A 23,036-nucleotide genomic window follows, 5' to 3' on the forward strand; every position below is an offset into this window, starting at 1 on the left:
CAGACACTACCTTTCTATCTGGGCTCTAAGTTAATGTACAAAATCGATGAATACGGTGGTTCCTGAACGAGAGTATGGTCGCTGAACGAGAGTGGTGATATGTAATTGTAGCTGCCGTGGTCGGAGCATGTGTCTATGCACCCCCGTGATGGAAACAGCGGCTGTAACAACACATAAACGTGGAACTAAGTCTCATTGTATTTTTTTCTGGTTTCCTAAGATGTTGATGTACATTTTATGTGCAGACACTACCTTTCTATCTGGGCTCTAAGTTAGTGTAAAACATCGATGAATACGGTGGTTCCTGAACGAGAGTATGGTCGCTGAACGAGAGTGGTGATATGTAATTGTAGCTGCCGTGGTCGGAGCATGTGCCTATGCACCCCCGTGATGGAAACAGTGGCTCTAACAACACATAAACGTGAAACTAAGTCTCATTGTATTTTTTCTGGTTTCCTGAGATGTTGATGTACATTTTATGTGCAGACACTACCTTTCTATCTGGGCTCTAAGTTAGTGTAAAACATCGATGAATACGGTGGTTCCTGAACGAGAGTATGGTCGCTGAACGAGAGTGGTGATATGTAATTGTAGCTGCCGTGGTCGGAGCATGTGCCTATGCACCCCCGTGATGGAAACAGTGGCTCTAACAACACATAAACGTGAAACTAAGTCTCATTGTATTTTTTCTGGTTTCCTGAGATGTTGATGTACATTTTATGTGCAGACACTACCTTTCTATCTGGGCTCTAAGTTAATGTAAAAAATCGATGAATACGGTGGTTCCTGAACGAGAGTATGGTCGCTGAACGAGAGTGGTGATATGTAATTGTAGCTGCCGTGGTCGGAGCATGTGTCTATGCACCCCCGTGATGGAAACAGCGGCTGTAAAAGCACTTAAACGTGGAACTAAGTCTCATTGTATTTTTTTCTGTTTTCCTAAGATGTTGATGTACATTTTATGTGCAGACACTACCTTTCTATCTGGGCTCTAAGTTAGTGTAAAACATCGATGAATACGGTGGTTCCTGAACGAGAGTATGGTCGCTGAACGAGAGTGGTGATATGTAATTGTAGCTGCCGTGGTCGGAGCATGTGCCTATGCACCCCCGTGATGGAAACAGTGGCTCTAACAACACATAAACGTGAAACTAAGTCTCATTGTATTTTTTCTGGTTTCCTGAGATGTTGATGTACATTTTATGTGCAGACACTACCTTTCTATCTGGGCTCTAAGTTAATGTAAAAAATCGATGAATACGGTGGTTCCGGAACGAGAGTATGGTCGCTGAACGAGAGTGGTGATATGTAATTGTAGCTGCCGTGGTCGGAGCGTGCGTCTATGCACCCCTGTGTTGGAAACAGCGGCTGTAAAAGCACTTAAACGTGGAACTAAGTCTCATTGTATTTTTTTCTGTTTTCCTAAGGTGTTGATGTACATTTTATGTGCAGACACTACCTTTCTATCTGGGCTCTAAGTTAGTGTAAAACATCGATGAATACGGTGGTTCCTGAACGAGAGTATGGTCGCTGAACGAGAGTGGTGATATGTAATTGTAGCTGCCGTGGTCGGAGCATGTGTCTATGCACCCCCGTGATGGAAACAGTGGCTGTAACAACACTTTAACGTGAAACTTAGTCTCATTGTATTTTTTTCTGGTTTCCTAAGATGTTGATGTACATTTTATGTGCAGACACTACCTTTCTATCTGGGCTCTAAGTTAGTGTAAAAATCGATGAATACGGTGGTTCCTGAACGAGAGTATGGTCGCTGAACGAGAGTGGTGATATGTAATTGTAGCTGCCGTGGTCGGAGCGTGTGCCTATGCACCCCCGTGATGGAAACAGCGGCTGTAAAAGCACTTAAACGTGGAACTAAGTCTCATTGTATTTTTTTCTGTTTTCCTAAGATGTTGATGTACATTTTATGTGCAGACACTACCTCTCTATCTGGGCTCTAAGTTAATGTACAAAATCGATGAATACGGTGGTTCCTGAACGAGAGTATGGTCGCTGAACGAGAGTGGTGATATGTAATTGTAGCTGCCGTGGTCGGAGCATGTGTCTATGCACCCCCGTGATGGAAACAGCGGCTGTAACAACACATAAACGTGGAACTAAGTCTCATTGTATTTTTTTCTGGTTTCCTAAGGTGTTGATGTACATTTTATGTGCAGACACTACCTTTCTATCTGGGCTCTAAGTTAGTGTAAAACATCGATGAATACGGTGGTTCCTGAACGAGAGTATGGTCGCTGAACGAGAGTGGTGATATGTAATTGTAGCTGCCGTGGTCGGAGCATGTGCCTATGCACCCCCGTGATGGAAACAGTGGCTCTAACAACACATAAACGTGAAACTAAGTCTCATTGTATTTTTTCTGGTTTCCTGAGATGTTGATGTACATTTTATGTGCAGACACTACCTTTCTATCTGGGCTCTAAGTTAATGTAAAAAATCGATGAATACGGTGGTTCCGGAACGAGAGTATGGTCGCTGAACGAGAGTGGTGATATGTAATTGTAGCTGCCGTGGTCGGAGCGTGCGTCTATGCACCCCTGTGTTGGAAACAGCGGCTGTAAAAGCACTTAAACGTGGAACTAAGTCTCATTGTATTTTTTTCTGTTTTCCTAAGGTGTTGATGTACATTTTATGTGCAGACACTACCTTTCTATCTGGGCTCTAAGTTAGTGTAAAACATCGATGAATACGGTGGTTCCTGAACGAGAGTATGGTCGCTGAACGAGAGTGGTGATATGTAATTGTAGCTGCCGTGGTCGGAGCATGTGTCTATGCACCCCCGTGATGGAAACAGTGGCTGTAACAACACTTTAACGTGAAACTTAGTCTCATTGTATTTTTTTCTGGTTTCCTAAGATGTTGATGTACATTTTATGTGCAGACACTACCTTTCTATCTGGGCTCTAAGTTAGTGTAAAAATCGATGAATACGGTGGTTCCTGAACGAGAGTATGGTCGCTGAACGAGAGTGGTGATATGTAATTGTAGCTGCCGTGGTCGGAGCATGTGTCTATGCACCCCCGTGATGGAAACAGTGGCTGTAACAACACATAAACGTGAAACTTAGTCTCATTGTATTTTTTTCTGGTTTCCTAAGATGTTGATGTACATTTTATGTGCAGACACTACCTTTCTATCTGGGCTCTAAGTTAGTGTAAAAAATCGATGAATACGGTGGTTCCTGAACGAGAGTATGGTCGCTGAACGAGAGTGGTGATATGTAATTGTAGCTGCCGTGGTCGGAGCGTGTGCCTATGCACCTACGTGATGGAAACAGCGGCTGTAAAAGCACTTAAACGTGGAACTCAGTCTCATTGTATTTTTTTCTGTTTTCCTAAGATGTTGATGTACATTTTATGTGCAGACACTACCTTTCTATCTGGGCTCTAAGTTAATGTAAAAAATCGATGAATACGGTGGTTCCTGAACGAGAGTATGGTCGCTGAACGAGAGTGGTGATATGTAATTGTAGCTGCCGTGGTCGGAGCATGTGTCTATGCACCCCCGTGATGGAAACAGCGGCTGTAAAAGCACTTAAACGTGGAACTAAGTCTCATTGTATTTTTTTCTGTTTTCCTAAGATGTTGATGTACATTTTATGTGCAGACACTACCTTTCTATCTGGGCTCTAAGTTAATGTACAAAATCGATGAATACGGTGGTTCCTGAACGAGAGTATGGTCGCTGAACGAGAGTGGTGATATGTAATTGTAGCTGCCGTGGTCGGAGCATGTGTCTATGCACCCCCGTGATGGAAACAGCGGCTGTAACAACACATAAACGTGGAACTAAGTCTCATTGTATTTTTTTCTGGTTTCCTAAGGTGTTGATGTACATTTTATGTGCAGACACTACCTTTCTATCTGGGCTCTAAGTTAGTGTAAAACATCGATGAATACGGTGGTTCCTGAACGAGAGTATGGTCGCTGAACGAGAGTGGTGATATGTAATTGTAGCTGCCGTGGTCGGAGCATGTGCCTATGCACCCCCGTGATGGAAACAGTGGCTCTAACAACACATAAACGTGAAACTAAGTCTCATTGTATTTTTTCTGGTTTCCTGAGATGTTGATGTACATTTTATGTGCAGACACTACCTTTCTATCTGGGCTCTAAGTTAATGTAAAAAATCGATGAATACGGTGGTTCCGGAACGAGAGTATGGTCGCTGAACGAGAGTGGTGATATGTAATTGTAGCTGCCGTGGTCGGAGCGTGCGTCTATGCACCCCTGTGTTGGAAACAGCGGCTGTAAAAGCACTTAAACGTGGAACTCAGTCTCATTGTATTTTTTTCTGTTTTCCTAAGGTGTTGATGTACATTTTATGTGCAGACACTACCTTTCTATCTGGGCTCTAAGTTAGTGTAAAACATCGATGAATACGGTGGTTCCTGAACGAGAGTATGGTCGCTGAACGAGAGTGGTGATATGTAATTGTAGCTGCCGTGGTCGGAGCATGTGTCTATGCACCCCCGTGATGGAAACAGTGGCTGTAACAACACTTTAACGTGAAACTTAGTCTCATTGTATTTTTTTCTGGTTTCCTAAGATGTTGATGTACATTTTATGTGCAGACACTACCTTTCTATCTGGGCTCTAAGTTAGTGTAAAAATCGATGAATACGGTGGTTCCTGAACGAGAGTATGGTCGCTGAACGAGAGTGGTGATATGTAATTGTAGCTGCCGTGGTCGGAGCGTGTGCCTATGCACCCCCGTGATGGAAACAGCGGCTGTAAAAGCACTTAAACGTGGAACTAAGTCTCATTGTATTTTTTTCTGTTTTCCTAAGATGTTGATGTACATTTTATGTGCAGACACTACCTCTCTATCTGGGCTCTAAGTTAATGTACAAAATCGATGAATACGGTGGTTCCTGAACGAGAGTATGGTCGCTGAACGAGAGTGGTGATATGTAATTGTAGCTGCCGTGGTCGGAGCATGTGTCTATGCACCCCCGTGATGGAAACAGCGGCTGTAACAACACATAAACGTGGAACTAAGTCTCATTGTATTTTTTTCTGGTTTCCTAAGGTGTTGATGTACATTTTATGTGCAGACACTACCTTTCTATCTGGGCTCTAAGTTAGTGTAAAACATCGATGAATACGGTGGTTCCTGAACGAGAGTATGGTCGCTGAACGAGAGTGGTGATATGTAATTGTAGCTGCCGTGGTCGGAGCATGTGCCTATGCACCCCCGTGATGGAAACAGTGGCTCTAACAACACATAAACGTGAAACTAAGTCTCATTGTATTTTTTCTGGTTTCCTGAGATGTTGATGTACATTTTATGTGCAGACACTACCTTTCTATCTGGGCTCTAAGTTAATGTAAAAAATCGATGAATACGGTGGTTCCGGAACGAGAGTATGGTCGCTGAACGAGAGTGGTGATATGTAATTGTAGCTGCCGTGGTCGGAGCGTGCGTCTATGCACCCCTGTGTTGGAAACAGCGGCTGTAAAAGCACTTAAACGTGGAACTAAGTCTCATTGTATTTTTTTCTGTTTTCCTAAGGTGTTGATGTACATTTTATGTGCAGACACTACCTTTCTATCTGGGCTCTAAGTTAGTGTAAAACATCGATGAATACGGTGGTTCCTGAACGAGAGTATGGTCGCTGAACGAGAGTGGTGATATGTAATTGTAGCTGCCGTGGTCGGAGCATGTGTCTATGCACCCCTGTGATGGAAACAGTGGCTGTAACAACACTTTAACGTGAAACTTAGTCTCATTGTATTTTTTTCTGGTTTCCTAAGATGTTGATGTACATTTTATGTGCAGACACTACCTTTCTATCTGGGCTCTAAGTTAGTGTAAAAATCGATGAATACGGTGGTTCCTGAACGAGAGTATGGTCGCTGAACGAGAGTGGTGATATGTAATTGTAGCTGCCGTGGTCGGAGCGTGTGCCTATGCACCCCCGTGATGGAAACAGCGGCTGTAAAAGCACTTAAACGTGGAACTAAGTCTCATTGTATTTTTTTCTGGTTTCCTAAGATGTTGATGTACATTTTATGTGCAGACACTACCTTTCTATCTGGGCTCTAAGTTAATGTAAAAAATCGATGAATACGGTGGTTCCTGAACGAGAGTATGGTCGCTGAACGAGAGTGGTGATATGTAATTGTAGCTGCCGTGGTCGGAGCATGTGTCTATGCACCCCCGTGATGGAAACAGCGGCTGTAAAAGCACTTAAACGTGGAACTAAGTCTCATTGTATTTTTTTCTGGTTTCCTTAGATGTTGATGTACATTTTATGTGCAGACACTACCTTTCTATCTGGGCTCTAAGTTAGTGTAAAAATCGATGAATACGGTGGTTCCTGAACGAGAGTATGGTCGCTGAACGAGAGTGGTGATATGTAATTGTAGCTGCCGTGGTCGGAGCATGTGTCTATGCACCCCCGTGATGGAAACAGCGGCTGTAACAACACATAAACGTGGAACTCAGTCTCATTGTATTTTTTTCTGGTTTCCTAAGATGTTGATGTACATTTTATGTGCAGACACTACCTTTCTATCTGGGCTCTAAGTTAGTGTAAAAAATCGATGAATACGGCGGTTCCTGAACGAGAGTATGGTCGCTGAACGAGAGTGGTGATATGTAATTGTAGCTGCCGTGGTCGGAGCGTGTGCCTATGCACCTACGTGATGGAAACAGCGGCTGTAAAAGCACTTAAACGTGGAACTCAGTCTCATTGTATTTTTTTCTGTTTTCCTAAGATGTTGATGTACATTTTATGTGCAGACACTACCTTTCTATCTGGGCTCTAAGTTAATGTAAAAAATCGATGAATACGGTGGTTCCTGAACGAGAGTATGGTCGCTGAACGAGAGTGGTGATATGTAATTGTAGCTGCCGTGGTCGGAGCATGTGTCTATGCACCCCCGTGATGGAAACAGCGGCTGTAACAACACATAAACGTGGAACTAAGTCTCATTGTATTTTTTTCTGGTTTCCTAAGGTGTTGATGTACATTTTATGTGCAGACACTACCTTTCTATCTGGGCTCTAAGTTAGTGTAAAACATCGATGAATACGGTGGTTCCTGAACGAGAGTATGGTCGCTGAACGAGAGTGGTGATATGTAATTGTAGCTGCCGTGGTCGGAGCATGTGTCTATGCACCCCCGTGATGGAAACAGCGGCTGTAACAACACATAAACGTGGAACTCAGTCTCATTGTATTTTTTTCTGGTTTCCTAAGATGTTGATGTACATTTTATGTGCAGACACTACCTTTCTATCTGGGCTCTAAGTTAGTGTAAAAAATCGATGAATACGGTGGTTCCTGAACGAGAGTATGGTCGCTGAACGAGAGTGGTGATATGTAATTGTAGCTGCCGTGGTCGGAGCATGTGTCTATGCACCCCCGTGATGGAAACAGCGGCTGTAACAACACATAAACGTGGAACTCAGTCTCATTGTATTTTTTTCTGGTTTCCTAAGATGTTGATGTACATTTTATGTGCAGACACTACCTTTCTATCTGGGCTCTAAGTTGGAGTAAAAAATCGATGAATACGGTGGTTTCTGAACGAGAGTATGGTCGCTGATCGAGAGTGGTGATATGTAATTGTAGCTGCCGTGGTCAGATCGTGTGTGGATGCACCCCTGTGTTAGAAATAGCGGCTGCAGACGCACATAAACGTGGAACCCAGTCTCACTGTATTTTTTCTGTGTTCATAAGATGTTGATATACATTTTTATGGAGAGATTTATGAGAACATTTGAGCAATGAGGTTAGTGTACAGAGACATTAAACAAGTGCCAAAGTATTCTCTACTGGACAATGGAAGTTTGGGATATTGGTATTTTATGATTGATATCTATGAATTTTTATTTAGTGTGTGACTGAATACTTCGATCATTGTTCAAGATTTCAAAATTTTCATGGACTGTAAACTTGTTTTTGTGCAGTATATAATGCAGTGTGAAACACGTACTAGGATAAAGAAAATGGAATGAATAAAATGAAACATTTCATAGCCTTTTATTGCTGATATTACAATTCTAATATTTTTAGCATTAAATACATTAATCGGGGTCCGATAAGACGGAGCGCGAGCCGCGCAAATGTGTTTTGCGCCGCGCACACAAAATAACAGTTATATGGAATAATACGCGCGATATGAGAAGGTGTACCACGCGATAAATGTAGTCCGCCACAGCGGTCTCTGAACGAGAGTGAAATAGCTACGACCGATTTCTTCCTCTTCCACTTCCACTTCCGGTCTGCGCTGTCCCGCAGCGTTGCGCACAGCGATCTCTTCAAAAAAAAATAATGAATGAATAAAAAAATTAATGAATGAGAGGCCCGAAAACCAGGATAGAATAATCTATATTTACGTACATTCGTAACTACTCGTCTCTTTGCTATGATTGCGTACGAGAGGGGTTCGAGTTTTCTTGTAGGTCACGGAAAGAGACGAGTAGTTACGAATGGGAAAGCGACGAGTAGTTACGCATGTAGGTCACGGAAAGAGACGAGTAGTTACGAATGCATTCATAAAGTCTTCCTGGTTGAACACGCCCCAAGCAATGAGTTAATGAACGAATAAATTCATATTTTTTAACCATTGCATATGGAAGACTTGTGAATAGTCTTAAAGGGGCACTGATGCGGAGCGAATAACGCTTCTCGCCAACGGTCTAATTACGAAAGCAGACCGCAAATTGGTCAGCGCCCACTCCTTCGACCGTGACGGACAAAGGAACTGGGCTCCTGTGCATATTAGCAGAATTTCTTCACCTAAACAGTCAGGAGGCCGGATGCCCATCACAAGCCATTTGTTTAAAATATCCATGGTATACCTTGTCTGATCGTAACCAAATATCCCAGCAGTGTAGTTCTTTTCGGATGCTTGGATGGTATACTTACTGATCCAATTTGATCCTATTTCTGTGTTTTTAACCTCGATATTTAATCATGTTACATGCAAATATGATGTCTACAGGCACGTAGCAAGCCATTTGTTTCAGTACGGAAGATTGCAAAGCTTTATATTTAGGTAGTTTTGAGTGTTGGTTCAGCTGTGATAGCAAATAGCATACGTAAATTTTGGTAGCTATAGTAGCTACAATGGTTTATTATTTATGATAATAAAACACACAGTTGATTTATTTGAATTCGTAAACAAAAAAAACCGATGACTTTGCCTTTGGTAGAGAAATCTGAAAATTGTCTTACGTAAAAAAAACCACTTATTTCACCTATTTACCCAAGTACACAGCAAATGCCTGTATGTATTCCTTATGTAACGAAATTCCGTTGGTATCCTCAAAACAGTTTCGGCCCATAAGTGTTTTCAGGCTGCATGCGACACAGAGACTACATCTTCCTTGCTGTAACTCGCGTTTGATGGTGTAAACCTACACGTGTTATTTGTCATCATTCTCTTGATGGTCAATTCATGAATTTATAACAGGTATAATTAGTAGCAACACCACTTCGGTTACTCAACAAAGGTTCCCATATGGCATTTCTCCTGTCTGGAGTAAACACTCAACATTATAAATTAAGGTCTGTAGTGGCAAATGTATTGTATGTTATGTATAATATGTGCATGTAAGTGATGCAAGAGGGTTCATCAGCTGAGTTACAAAAACAAACATCGATCAAAGGATTAACCGATAACACACTGATTGTTTAATTACTTTTATCTTCTAGCGGATTTGTCAAAAGGCAATGTGTGTAGATGACTACACCCTGTCGTAAAGTGTGAGTGCAAAAACAACATCCTCCCTTCAAAGAATTAAACACCCTTGCGTTGATTGATTGATTGCTTAATATTGGTTAACTAAATTACTTAGAATAGTGGACATTATACAATTAGTTGCCAGGTGTGCTATCTTGGGAGACCAATGAGAGGTTTATCTAGTTTTCACCAACGAAAGACATGAAACGATGTGTTACTTTTTCGCAAATGAGACAGATGTAAGACACGCGACACAGAGCAGGATTATTTACCAGCTGCAGATGAATGGAATACGATTTCTTTTACGTGGATATTGATGGATACATTCCTGAACAAGGTAGTAGCCTGACATTGTTGCTATAAAATTAGTCTGTTTTACATTCATTATTTGCGTTTTGTTTTCATTTATTTGTTGTAGCATTCAGCAGAATCTGTATGACAGAAAACACACACTAGATCGCGTAAGTGTGTGAAATAGGATCCACACTGGCAATCTATACAAGGTATAAATGTTGCTGTTATGTTAGAAATTTACTATGAGTATAAGCAAATCGTGTGCTCTTTTATTAATTTTCAGAATCATACAAATATGACAATAAACTAATTAGGGTTATGAGACAAAATATAGAGACGTACATTGGCTTCGTTATTTTTCCGTCCTAATAGTTTTTTACCATTTCTACCACTGGCAGATGATTAACCTTCAAAGTGTTTCATTTGTTTTCCTAATACATTTGTAATGAAGTACAAATGACTTCACCTCAGTTGATCTGCCTATAATTAAACTAACAATTGCGCTTACGGACTGCGCAGCAGAGGTCACGAACCAGTCACGAATTCTGGTATATCATCCGGGTACTCACGGGAGAAAAACAATAACAAAAGTTTACACCAGTCCACGGAAATTGCTCCGCATCAGTGCCCCTTTAAGTGGAACACCATTTTTATTTCTTAAGAATTAACAGTGCCATAAAGTCCACAGTCAGGTTAAGCCTACATGTAACTCTGTCGCCAGAGCCCAGGGCTGCAGTGACGACATGTGAGGAAGGATTTTCAGTTAGTAGTACATAAAATGTGTAACAAGCTTGTCCTGATTTCTCGACGTCAACAAAAACATGCCGAATACACGGATTTCCACGGGACCCGTCATTAGGGTGCTAAATGTATGTTGTTTGTGGGTGCGAAGCTGGGCCGAATTTAACCTTTGACACCATATTAGTCATAACCACGAGACTTCGACATTTCCTGGGATAGAGCAGGGAGACTATATAGAGATTACATTTTCCTTGGATAAAATCAGGGGACGTTGCTGAAAGAAGCTCGGGCTTACATACGTGTTCACTAAAACAGTCAGGTAAGCCCTCAATATTCTATCAAACTATAAAGCTTTGGGCTTGTACACGATGACAATGGCACCCCACACAGAAAATGAGAGCAACTCACCGCGAATAATAATAATGCAATGTTGGGGAGCCTTCATTTTCCGTAAAGTTCTTAGTGGGTTCGACTAACCAGAGTTTCTAGGAGAAGTACCATTCACAGTCTGGGCTGCGTGTAAAGGGGGCGAGGGCCCTGAACCGATGATGAGCCTTACCGGGCTGACTGTGGCGGGATCACCCAAACCCTCTCTGCTGCATATCTATCATAATCTATAAAAAATAATTTATCAAACAAAATAAACTTTTTAAGAAATAATGAAAAACCATTCTATAAGCAACTTAAAACAAGTGGTGGTGGTGAGCATGACAAACGGCCTCCCATGGCTGCCAATGAAAGGTTCTGGAAACAGTTGTGGTCTATACCCGGCGACTGTAACCTTGAGGCGCCTTGGGTCAGTGATTATGACCATGCAAATCATTGAAAAGTAACTTGGTCGTTTGTCTGTTACATCTCACCAGATTGCCTGAAAAGTGTTATTAAACTGTCCAAATCTAATATAGCTCCAGGGCCTTATGGCTTTCAAAACCGTTCTTGGAAACTGTTCCCTTGTGTCCAAACACCATTATTACATTGTTTTAATTCTCTTGTGAACACAGGTGATGTTCCCCCATGGTTCTGCAAAGGTCGCACAATACTCCTTCCCCCCCAAAAGAGACTTGACTGATCCCAAAAGCTTCCGGCCTATCACATGTTTGAATACTCAATACAAATTATTCACAGGGTGTTTGACAAACATCGATATCATGTCATCTTACTCTTAATGACATAATTTACAGGGAGCAGAAGGGGGCGAGAAAGGGATGTTGAGTGTGCAACGAACAACTTCTTGTACAGAAAATGATTTTGGAAGAGGCTAAAACATATCACCGGAACCTCTCCATGTGCTGGACTGACTACAAAAAGGTATATGACCCTGTCCTTCACGAATGGATTCTGAAGTCTCTTCAGTGTATTGACCTCCCTGAGCGACTACGTGTAATGAGCTGCTGGTCGACTCAACTTGCGATGTACTCGCAAGGGCAGACTTCAGAATCTATTCCAATCAGAAGGGGAATATTTCAAGGGGACTCCTTCAGTCCTTTGCTTTTTTGTCTGTTTTTAAATCCTTTGAGTTTTCTGCTCAATGGGGAGAAGGCATACCATCCCGGACCTCCTCAGCACAGATCCCCAACACCTCTTACTCATCTCCTCTACATGGATGACATTGAGCTCCTTGCCAAAGGAGATACCACTTTGAAAGAACAGGCTCTCCTTGTCGAGTCCTCTTCTAATGATATTGGCATGACATTTGGACTCGACAGATACAATACTCTTCATTTGAAACGTGGCAAGGTAACCAATGATGGATCTGTCAAGTTACGAGGGGGAGGAGTTATTGAGCATCTTGTGGAAGATCAGGCAAGTTCGAGACAAGCTCCAGAATGCCCAGATTCACGATAAACTTCAGGCCGAGTCTAAATCTCGTTTAAAGAAATCTGGAGCTCCGAGCTAAATGCTCGAAATAAAGTCAAAGCCAACAATACTTTTTGCTATGCCAGTCCATTCCTATTCCTTTGGAGTAGTTGATTGGACAAAACAAGACATGAGTGTTGACCGTCTGACCAGAAGGATCATGTCAGATAACAGAGCACACCACCCTCGTTCCTCTCTTAATCGTTTATATATGTCAATCAGTTCTGGAGGTCGGGGTTTGATTAATGTGGAGGCTCTTCATGATAGAATTTTATTGTGTACTTTTGCTCATATTTATTTATCGGATGATCCTCTGGTGATGCATGTCAAGACTCACAATGAAAGCAAGGAATTCCACAGCTAATTTAAGCGTGCCAAGGTTCTTGGACACAATCTCAAATTTGAAGTTGATTTTGTTGATAGCGATGTACAGAGGGACGGTACAGGGATGGGAGTAAACCAGGTGAAGTCCTTTACCAAGTCTGCTCAGAGTCAGTCCTTTGAGGATAAGCTGTCTGAGAAGCCATTGCATCGTGTGTACATGCAGTGTGTGCAACAGAACAGCCATCCAATCGACTCCTTTGCCTGGATGAAGTCGACTGGTCTCAAATGTGAAACTGAGGGCTTCCTTTTAGCTGCTCAGGACCAGTCACTTCCCACTCGCAATCGCCAGATTCTTAAAGAAAATATCAATATGAAATGTTGTCTTTGCAATGAATTTACAGAGACTGTTCAACACCTTGTCAGTGGATGCCCTTCCTTGGCACAAACAGCATATCTTAAAAGACATGATGGCATGGCTCGCTGCTTTTACTACCGTCTCCTCAATGCCTGTGGCTTTGACCCCGAGGTCCATCCATGGTACGACCCTGAACATGTCCCGAGTGTCCTGGAAAATGATGCTTTTAAACGTCTCTGGAATAGGCCAATATACAGCCTGAGACGAATTGCTGCCACCAAACCTGATCTTGTCCTTTTTGATAAAGCGAATGAAATTATTTATATCATTGAAGTTTCTGTCCCTTTTGACAGCCATGTGATTGGCAAGATTCAGGAAAAGCATTATAAATATGCGGACCTCGCCTTTGAATTGTCTCGCCTGCATCCAAAGTACACTATCGTCAGGCTCCCCACTGTTCTCGGTGCCCTTGGTTTGGTACCTCCTGATCTCTTGACGCAGATCAGGAGAGTGCCCGGGTTCTCCACCGGGTACACAGCTTGTGTGACAATCTGGGTAATGCAGAAAGCTGCAGTGTTTGGGAGCCTTCATATTCTCCGGAAAGTTCTTGGTGGGTTCGACTAGGCAGTGTTTCCAGGGAGAAGTCCCATTCGCTGTCTGGGCCGCGTGTAGAGGGGGCTGGGGCCCTGAGCTGATGATGAGCTTTACCAGCTTGACTGTGCCAGGATCACCGGAACCCTCTCTGCTCCATTTCAATCTAAATCTGTAAAATATAATAACAACAATAAGAGTATTTATATTGCGCTACACCAAACTAAGGCAATGCTCAAAGCGCTGACAAGTCACAGTTCATATGCACAAGATAACACATAGATTTATGAATTCTTGAAGATAGACAGGTCCCATTTTTTCCTGATAAGTGAGAATCAGTGTTTTGAATCTGATACGTTCAGGAATGTGAAGCCAGTGGAGAGATGGGAGAAACGCTAATTTTGTAATTGTACTGACAGCAATGCTTTGTAACTTGTTGGTCAACTCATTCGAACCTCCAAACAATAAACTGTTACAGTAATCTAGGCGAGAGAGGACTAATGTTCTCATGAGACATGTTGTAGCATCTTGTGTCAATGGATGGCCAATGGATCCAATTTTTCTCAATTGGAAATAGCAGCATTTGCATAACTGTGATACTTGAGTTTCCATAGAAAATTTGCAGTCAATATGAACACCTAAGTTCTTGAGTGAAGATGAAATGGCCACTGCAGATTGACCAATGTGAAGCTGCTTAGCGTCACATTTCTTCAGTCTGGTAGATGGTCCTATAAACAGTGCTGCTGTCTTGTCGTCATTCAACATCAACATTTTCGATGACATCTAGCGTTGAATTGTTGAGATGCAGTTTTCGACCTTGTAAATAACTGTTTTTTTTCTTCGTTTATCTTAAAGTGATCTACTAGCTATGAGTCATCCGCATAAAAGTGATGGGAACCCTGCTGTTGGGAGATAATACGTACGAGTGGTCTCGAATACATTGTAAATAATAATGGCCCAAAGACCGAGCCTTGTGGCACGTCCACAGATAAGATTTGAACCATGGCAGTGCAATGTTGCTAATGCCTTAATCCTGATGTGTGTGATCCAATAGTCCTTGCTGGTCAACCGTATCAAATGCAGCAGAGAGGTCCAAACACGCCATCAGAGCCACTGAACCAGAATCAACCATTGTCTTAATCTGGTCAAGACCACAGTTAAGGACCGTTTCCATGCTACTGTGAGACTTGTACCCAGATTGATATTTGTCAGTTAGGGAAAATGTCTCTAAGTGTTCCAAAAGTTGGATTTCCACAGTCAATTAACATGTAACCGTGAAAGAGCGTTTACAATGTACTTTTTACTTTGTCATTAAGTTATGAAGTGTGGTCGTGATTCAAGGAAGGCTGTATCAGTGGCAGTCATGGTCGATCTGAACGATGACGGTCCTTGATCCTCAGTAGTTTGCTGATATCCCACCAACCATCGACTCGGTTGGTTTTCCAAGTTATCGAGGTTCAAGAACAGTTTACTGAACCCCCAAACCTGTTTGATGATGTACAGCACTATCTACAGCAGACACACATTGCATACATTCAGGAGTCATTGGTGCAATGAGTTATGAAGCCATCAGTTGCCGCATCCAATTATAGCTTATTTCACGTCATTGGGAGCATTATTATTGGTGGTCATCTTACCGGCAGTCTCAAAATACTTCCAAGGATCATTTAGGATTCGGCATCGCGTACTTATGTAAATACTTTTCCAACGTAATAATTGTATTATGAAACAATTGCAAACTGACTCGTGTGTAATTTCATTTGTGTTTGCGTGTGTTTAGTTTTACGCAGCTTTTAGCCATATTCCAGCAATAATTACCAGAGTATGGACACGAGAAATGAGCTTTTCACATTGTACACGTGGGGAATTAAACCTGGGTCTCCGGCGTGACGACCGAACGCTTTAACCACAGGGATATCCCACCGATCCAGTTGGGTTTGAACATGATTAACAATGAATGAATAGACTTTCAAAAAAATTATTACAGTACGTCTCTTTCCCTGGAATACAAGGATCAGTATACGGTTTGGGATTCAGTTTATGCTCTTAACATATGGCTGATGCTTCCATAGAAGGAGCATATGGTGATTTGCGATATGACAGACAGAGCCCGACTTACCCTTGGGCTTCCTGTATGTGCATGTGAAAAGCGTAACACACAACCGTCAAAACCTTCAACCTTATCGGTAATGTTTATGGGAATTGAAGGGTTATGTATCTATTTGCTTGAAAAATGATGGATTTGTTGTGTAGTGAACCCCCTAGTACTGCATCCATCACTTCCGGTTTTCCTTTTACCTGAGAACGGTGAAGACCCGGGTAGAATTGATCTTCAGCAACATAATTAAGCTTATCGTAAGAGGCGACTAACGGGATCGGGTGGTCAGTCTTGCTCACTTGGTTGACGTCATGGGTTCCCAGTTGAGTAGATCGATGCCCATGCGGTTGATCACTGGATTGTCTGGTCCAGATTCGGTTGTTTACAGATCGCCGCCATATAGTGCGATGTAACGCTGAACTCACTTACTCTTCTCACATTACACTGACACATGTACAGTGAGATGACTTGTTCCAAAGTTCATCACTGTCTAAGTATTGTAATATAATTACAAAATAAAATATCTTATGGTGTCGTACAAGATTTTATTGTATGATAGATACATTTGAAAACAAATAAATATAATACAAAAGGACAATGATGATGTTTGTCTGGTCCCAAGATCAGATGGATAATAGGGAATCTATAATTGATACTGACCAAACATATATATAGATGTGAAATATAGTAGTGATGAAAAATAGATTTTGTTTTCAGTTTATACAGTAGTATCAGGAAGGCACATCTTTTGGAATGGCAGTATCATCATCATCACAGATGAGTTCAAAGAAACTGTAAGATTCTTATCACAAATATCTCCAAACTTATAAAAGTAAGATTCCTAAAACAAATATTACCTAACTTTTAAAAAATGAAAAATGAAAACATTATTTTTCAATAGTTTATTTAGTAATAAGATTCTTTAAACAATTTTATTTCCAAACAATATTTTAAAAGATAAGATTTTTAAGACAGATATTTCTAACAGTGTTTTAAAAAGGAAGATCCTTAGAAAATATTTCAAAACAGTGATTTCCAACTTCAAGGAATACAAAAAGGACAATCAAAAGTATGATTATTCAACAGCGTATTTGATAGTAAGATTTCCTTCAACAATTAATTTTTTCAAACATTTTATTGTATGAAAAAGATTTTTGAGACAAAGATTTATAACAGTTTAATACAAAGTAAAATTTTTAACGGTGGGGGCGTGCATGGGCAGTGGACATAAATATATAACTTAAAATCAACTTATATTAAAATTGGATGTCACTATGAGAAGTCACAACAGGAAAGGATGTTTGGCATCTACCATCTTGAAGAGTTCATCTTTTAACTGGTTTTCCAACTCTCATTCACTGCCGACATACCATGCTCCAGTAAAATTGATTGTAACCAGGCACCAGTCTCTGAACACCTACTCTTGAAGGGTACCCAGATCTGTTTCCTGTTACATGTAATGGTCCTATATATAGATAGGTACCTCGTTTCTGTATCTCCTATACCCAGTATGTCAGAAACATCTTCAAATCAAGACAGTCAAGATTCATTTCACAATTTACATCAGTTTATCTGTTAATGGTACACTTAGTCAGGGTGGATTTCACAATTTACATCGGTTTATCAGCTGATCTTCCACACAGTCTAGGTGGACTTCATAATTTACATCATTTTTTCAGCTGATCATTTGCACAGTCAAGGTAAATTTTACAATCTACAAGAGATTATTGGCTGATGATTTACAGAATTATGATGGATTTCACATCAGTTTATCAACTGATGCTACACACAATCAAAGTGGATTTCACAATTCAAATAACTTTATCAGCTAATGACCTGTACAGCCTATTTGAATTTCACAGTCTACAACAGATTATCAGCTGATGATACACATATTCAGGGTGGATTTCACAATTTACACCAATTTAGCTGACAATTTACAGTCAATGTGAATTTTACAATCTACCATGGATTATGTACAAATGTACAATCAACAAAGGAGTCCTCAAGATGGACTGAACAGTTTACCTTATGATATTGCTTCCTAAACACAATGGAATCCTTCAAATTCATACCAACAGACATACATCATGTTCCTGTTGTGGACCAGGTGGTCAGATTCACCTATAAACTTGGCTGACTCATTGTGTCCAAATTGTGTAAAACAATGATATCAATCTCTAGATTATATGATGCGACAATATTATTTACAGTGAGCATCATATACCTAGAATGAGTGAGTAGAGTTAAATACAGAAGTACGTCAAGTGCAATAAATATTTGATAAATATTGGTAAGCAATAGCACTCGTTACTTAACCAAAATACATACAAAGACAAAAAAGTGTGTAAAGCATCAGTAAGAGTAACTTTCCATATATGATTTAATGTATAAGACTCGTATAAGTATCTTTTCCTTTCTGAGATCACTTGTTTAAATTTACAGTCAAAATTGTCATAGTGAATTGGATTTGTACTATTATAACCTTCCGCAGTAATACTCTGCTCATTTGGACAATGTGGGGAATTTAAAAATGATTATCAAGGATTGACTGGATTGGAAATAATCATACCAGTAAATACATCTTTAGTTTGATACATGTCTGTAAAGATCAAAAGATATGTATGCTGATTTGTTGTGTTGCAAGGGAACTTGAAAATCATGACTGACAAATGGATCACTAATACATCTACTATCATATCATCATGTTAATCAGTCAGTCACTCCAGAGCTATGTAGAGTAAGACTTTGTGACACCTTGTAAAAGTAAATACTTCCTAACAGACAATCAATTTTATTGGGCACTGTCCTCTTTTTCACTTTGTTTGCCAGATGTTAAGTAGTGTACTCTTCTTACAGAAGGTGAACTTTTTGGGTCTGTTTGGATCACACAGCACTAAATTGATGGTGAAAATTGATTTTTTTTTTGCAATTGATTCTGGGTTTTGCATACACAATATTTCTCCCAGGAGTCACATTTCCCGGAAGAGGTAAGCAAAATAGGCAGGTTATCTAAATAAACAGATTATCATCTGTACACAACTGTAAGGTTTAATCAGCTATGTCCTGAAATGCCTACAAAATGTTGGTGACTTGTCACAATCAAAACACTTTTAAAATATTCAGAGTGTTTGGGGATTTTAAATTAATTCCCAAACACCAAAAGCATGCTTGCTTATATATGACAGTTTACACATTAAAAAACATTACCTAACCTTGAAAAACGCAAATAACCACAACGTTGAGGACTGAGATATATGCCACACTGACTGCTGAGCAAATGTTCAGATACATACTGTAGATCGGTGCATCATTCCCTGAGAAAAACTGCAATGTCGTGAATGAGCGTTTTTACTGCCTAGAATCAAATAATAAATATATATCCAAGTAAAAAAACAATGCTGTATACATTGAATGAAAATTATTACATGCTGGTAACATGAAGAAATATCTTCAATGCTCTGAGAGTAAATGTATTTGTGACAACTCAAGCTAAATCAGGTGTTAACAATCCACAAAACTTATAGGTTATTGCTTATGCAGAAACTATCCATACTTTTACATTTTTTCCCTCATCTCTTGCCTATCCTGAATTTTCAGTCTGTTGAAAAAGAATAAATTTTACGTTTAGCTTTCCATGATAATTATACACTAATGTACTAAATGAAAATAATCCTACCCAGTTAAACACTCAAACATTTTTTTTACCAAAGAAGTATCAAGCAATATAATTTTTCTAAATTTTATTTGCAAAAAATTTTCACATATTTTTTGGCTGTTCTCTTGCTGGTTGAGATTGGATATACGTAACATATAAGAAGGTATTGAGTGTCTGACTGACAGAGATGTCAGATTCAGACAAGATTTAGATCTGACAGATCATCTCACAAGGACATGTAGAGAGCAGTCTGTGAACAAATATTTTGCTTCCTCTGACAGTTACGAAGTATTTACAGCATCACATAAAGCATTGAGTCAACAATCGTAAAACATTGCATGTTTTAAGATGGTTTCATGTTCATAGGAATGTGAATAATTAGATTAATAAATATTATTTCATTTATATTCTATTCCCATGACCATTGCATTGAAACCATGAACACCATCAGTCCAACAATACACAGACTGTTGATGGTGAAAATGGTCATCGACAGAGCAAATACTACCCAGTAGTACTGCTACATGCAAAACACTTACCTGCAGTCATGGATATATAGCAGGTTACGTGTTGTTTTGCATGTAATCCACAACACAATGAAAAAAATATACAAGCATGAACGCAATAGCTTAAAGCAGAGTGACACAGAAAAAAACTTCAGTCCTATGTGCACATCCAGAGGGGAGACAATGCAAGGGTCCAAAAATCCCATCGCCCGACATCTCGGACAGGTCACTTTTTACTTTGGGCAATCAAATAATGGTATCTTACTTGTCCGTGAGTTACTAAATAACTTCTGCTTGTGGTTTCAAACAGCAAACAAACTTGTATTTCATTCCATATCTGCTCAAGATATAGCTATTATATTTCACAATGACCATAAAGCAGTTATCTTTCTTTGCTATTTGTCACTTCTCAATAAATAGTCCACTAAACATTAACATCAAACACCATGTTGATTCATTCTTTCATAATTTTATCAGCATGATTATGTCATATAAATCAGGCCAAGAGTAGAATTAGTCAGGACAAGTTAATTTCTTAAATTCACTTGCCCTGTGGCAAGTGACTTTCTAAACAGAAAAGGGAACCCCTGCATTGAAATGAAAAAAAACCAACAAACATTATCCCCCTAATGCTTCTATTGGGTAGTTTACATGTGAACATGTATAAGTCCATCAAATATTTGTTCACTGTGTATTTTGAATCAAGTGAAGTTTTCACTTGGATCTGCTTCTGGTAATGGCTAGAAAATATACATATATATATCATTTGCATTATACAAAGCATGTTAATGATTTGGCTTTTGCTATGCTTTATATTACAGTAAAATATATGGATTGTTACACAATGGAAAAACAAACTCACCTTGGAAGGAGAAACAATAATAAACCACATAATACACTGCTTTGATAAGGTTTTGTCAAACTTAATGTTCATTGCCATGTTTCAGCATGTCTACATTGGTAATGTTTTGTCTAATTTGATATGTCATGTCTACTTTGGTATACATGTGATGTTGACTTTGATGTATGATATGCACTTGGGTGCGTTCAGTCCAGGTTGATATGATCATCTAAGTTACATTTACTTGTAATGAACATTCATCTGTAAATATCAAGTCTACTTAAAACTTATATGTGTTACCTATCTATTGTTCACGTTAATTTCCCATACTGTGAAACTCATATCTGGAACAAATGGCATAACCATATTTCTCAAAACACCATCTAAATCCTGATAGATATACAGAGCACTGCCAGGTCACTGTGATACCAAGGTAGTTTGTACTGTCAGGCATATGGCAGAAGGTACATTATTCGTTACAACACACGCAGTAATAGTTCAACAGGCAGCTCACAGAGCTAGTATATTTAGTTTGCTAACCCATACTTGCAAATTCTGACAGGTTTTGCAATGTGTCACTCAAAATACAGCAATAAAAGCAGTTTGGAATCTGATTCATGTTTGACAAACTGCTGATGAGAAATAGAATTGAAATGTCTTCAAACTCATCACTGATTTGTGAATGTTTACCAAACACAATTTCATTTAGAACTCGTCAAATTTTTGTTTACATTAATAATTAATTCAGATATCTCATTGCATGTGGGGAATGGAATGCACATTAACAAATCGTTAACTGACACTGTCACACTGCCCTCAAAAATAAAGTGTAAAACTGTCACAAAGCATTCCAAAATGCCTTTCCAGTTTTGTCAAATAATAAGATCAACAAGAAAGAAAGAAGTTATGGAACTATAACCCTCAAGCATCAATGGCAAATCAGATTAGATTGGCAATATGTCATATTTTTTACACACCTCAAATACAGTCCCTAACATTTTGTTTTAGATTATGAAACTATCAGTATTACTTGCAAACACATTTCACCTGATAGTATATTCCTCTCATAAGAATTAAAGGTGTATGTGAAAGATGTTTTTGAAGTAATAACTAGAAACACTTAAACAACGGCATTTAGTATTTCAATGGCGGATCTGAGCAGATGGCGATATGTCATATTTTTCACACACCTCAAATGCACCTAACATTCTTTTTTAGATTATGAAACTATCAGTATTACTTGCAAACACATTTCACCCGATAGTATATTCCCCTCATATGAATTAAAGGTGTATGTGAAAGATGTTTTTGAGGAAGTAATTAGGAATACTCAAACAACGGCGTATATCATTTTAATGGCGGATCAGAACAGAGATCGGCGATATGTCATATTTTTCACACACCTCAAATACACCTAACACTCTTTCTTAGATTATGAAACTATCACTAATACTTGCAAACACATTTCACCTAATAGTATATTCCCCTCATATGAACTACAGGTGTATGTGAAAGATGTTTTTGAAGAAATAACTATAAACACTCAAACACTGGCATGTAGCATTTCAAGGGCAGATCGGCGAATGTCACACCTCAATTACACCCTAACAATTTTTTAAGTCATAAAACTGTCACTATTACTTGCAAATACCTTTCAACTAAAAGTGTTTTCCTTCTAAAAATTAAACAAATGCATGAAAGAAGTTTATATCGGCACAATTTAGTCTATCTTTGCGGTGAATCGAGAATAGAAGCCAGTGAGCTATAACATACCGACTTGAAACTTTTCTACAAATCTACTGTCCTAATATGGACACTAATACCAATTATTTGACTTAAACTGAAGTGACAAAATAGTTAACCTATCTACTACATGTAGGATTTCAGTTGTTACAACACTCAGCGAACTTGAATCAGCTGTTGAAAATAAACCGGGCTCAATCTTAAATACTTAAATACCACCATATTGGCTACACTGGTTATGTAACAACCCGAAACATTAGTTCAGTGGCTTTTTGATGAGTTTCTTCTCCCCGTCTATATAGGCTCCCTG

This window comes from Haliotis asinina, chromosome 10, assembly GCF_037392515.1.
Source record: "Haliotis asinina isolate JCU_RB_2024 chromosome 10, JCU_Hal_asi_v2, whole genome shotgun sequence".
NCBI lineage: Eukaryota > Metazoa > Mollusca > Gastropoda > Lepetellida > Haliotidae > Haliotis > Haliotis asinina.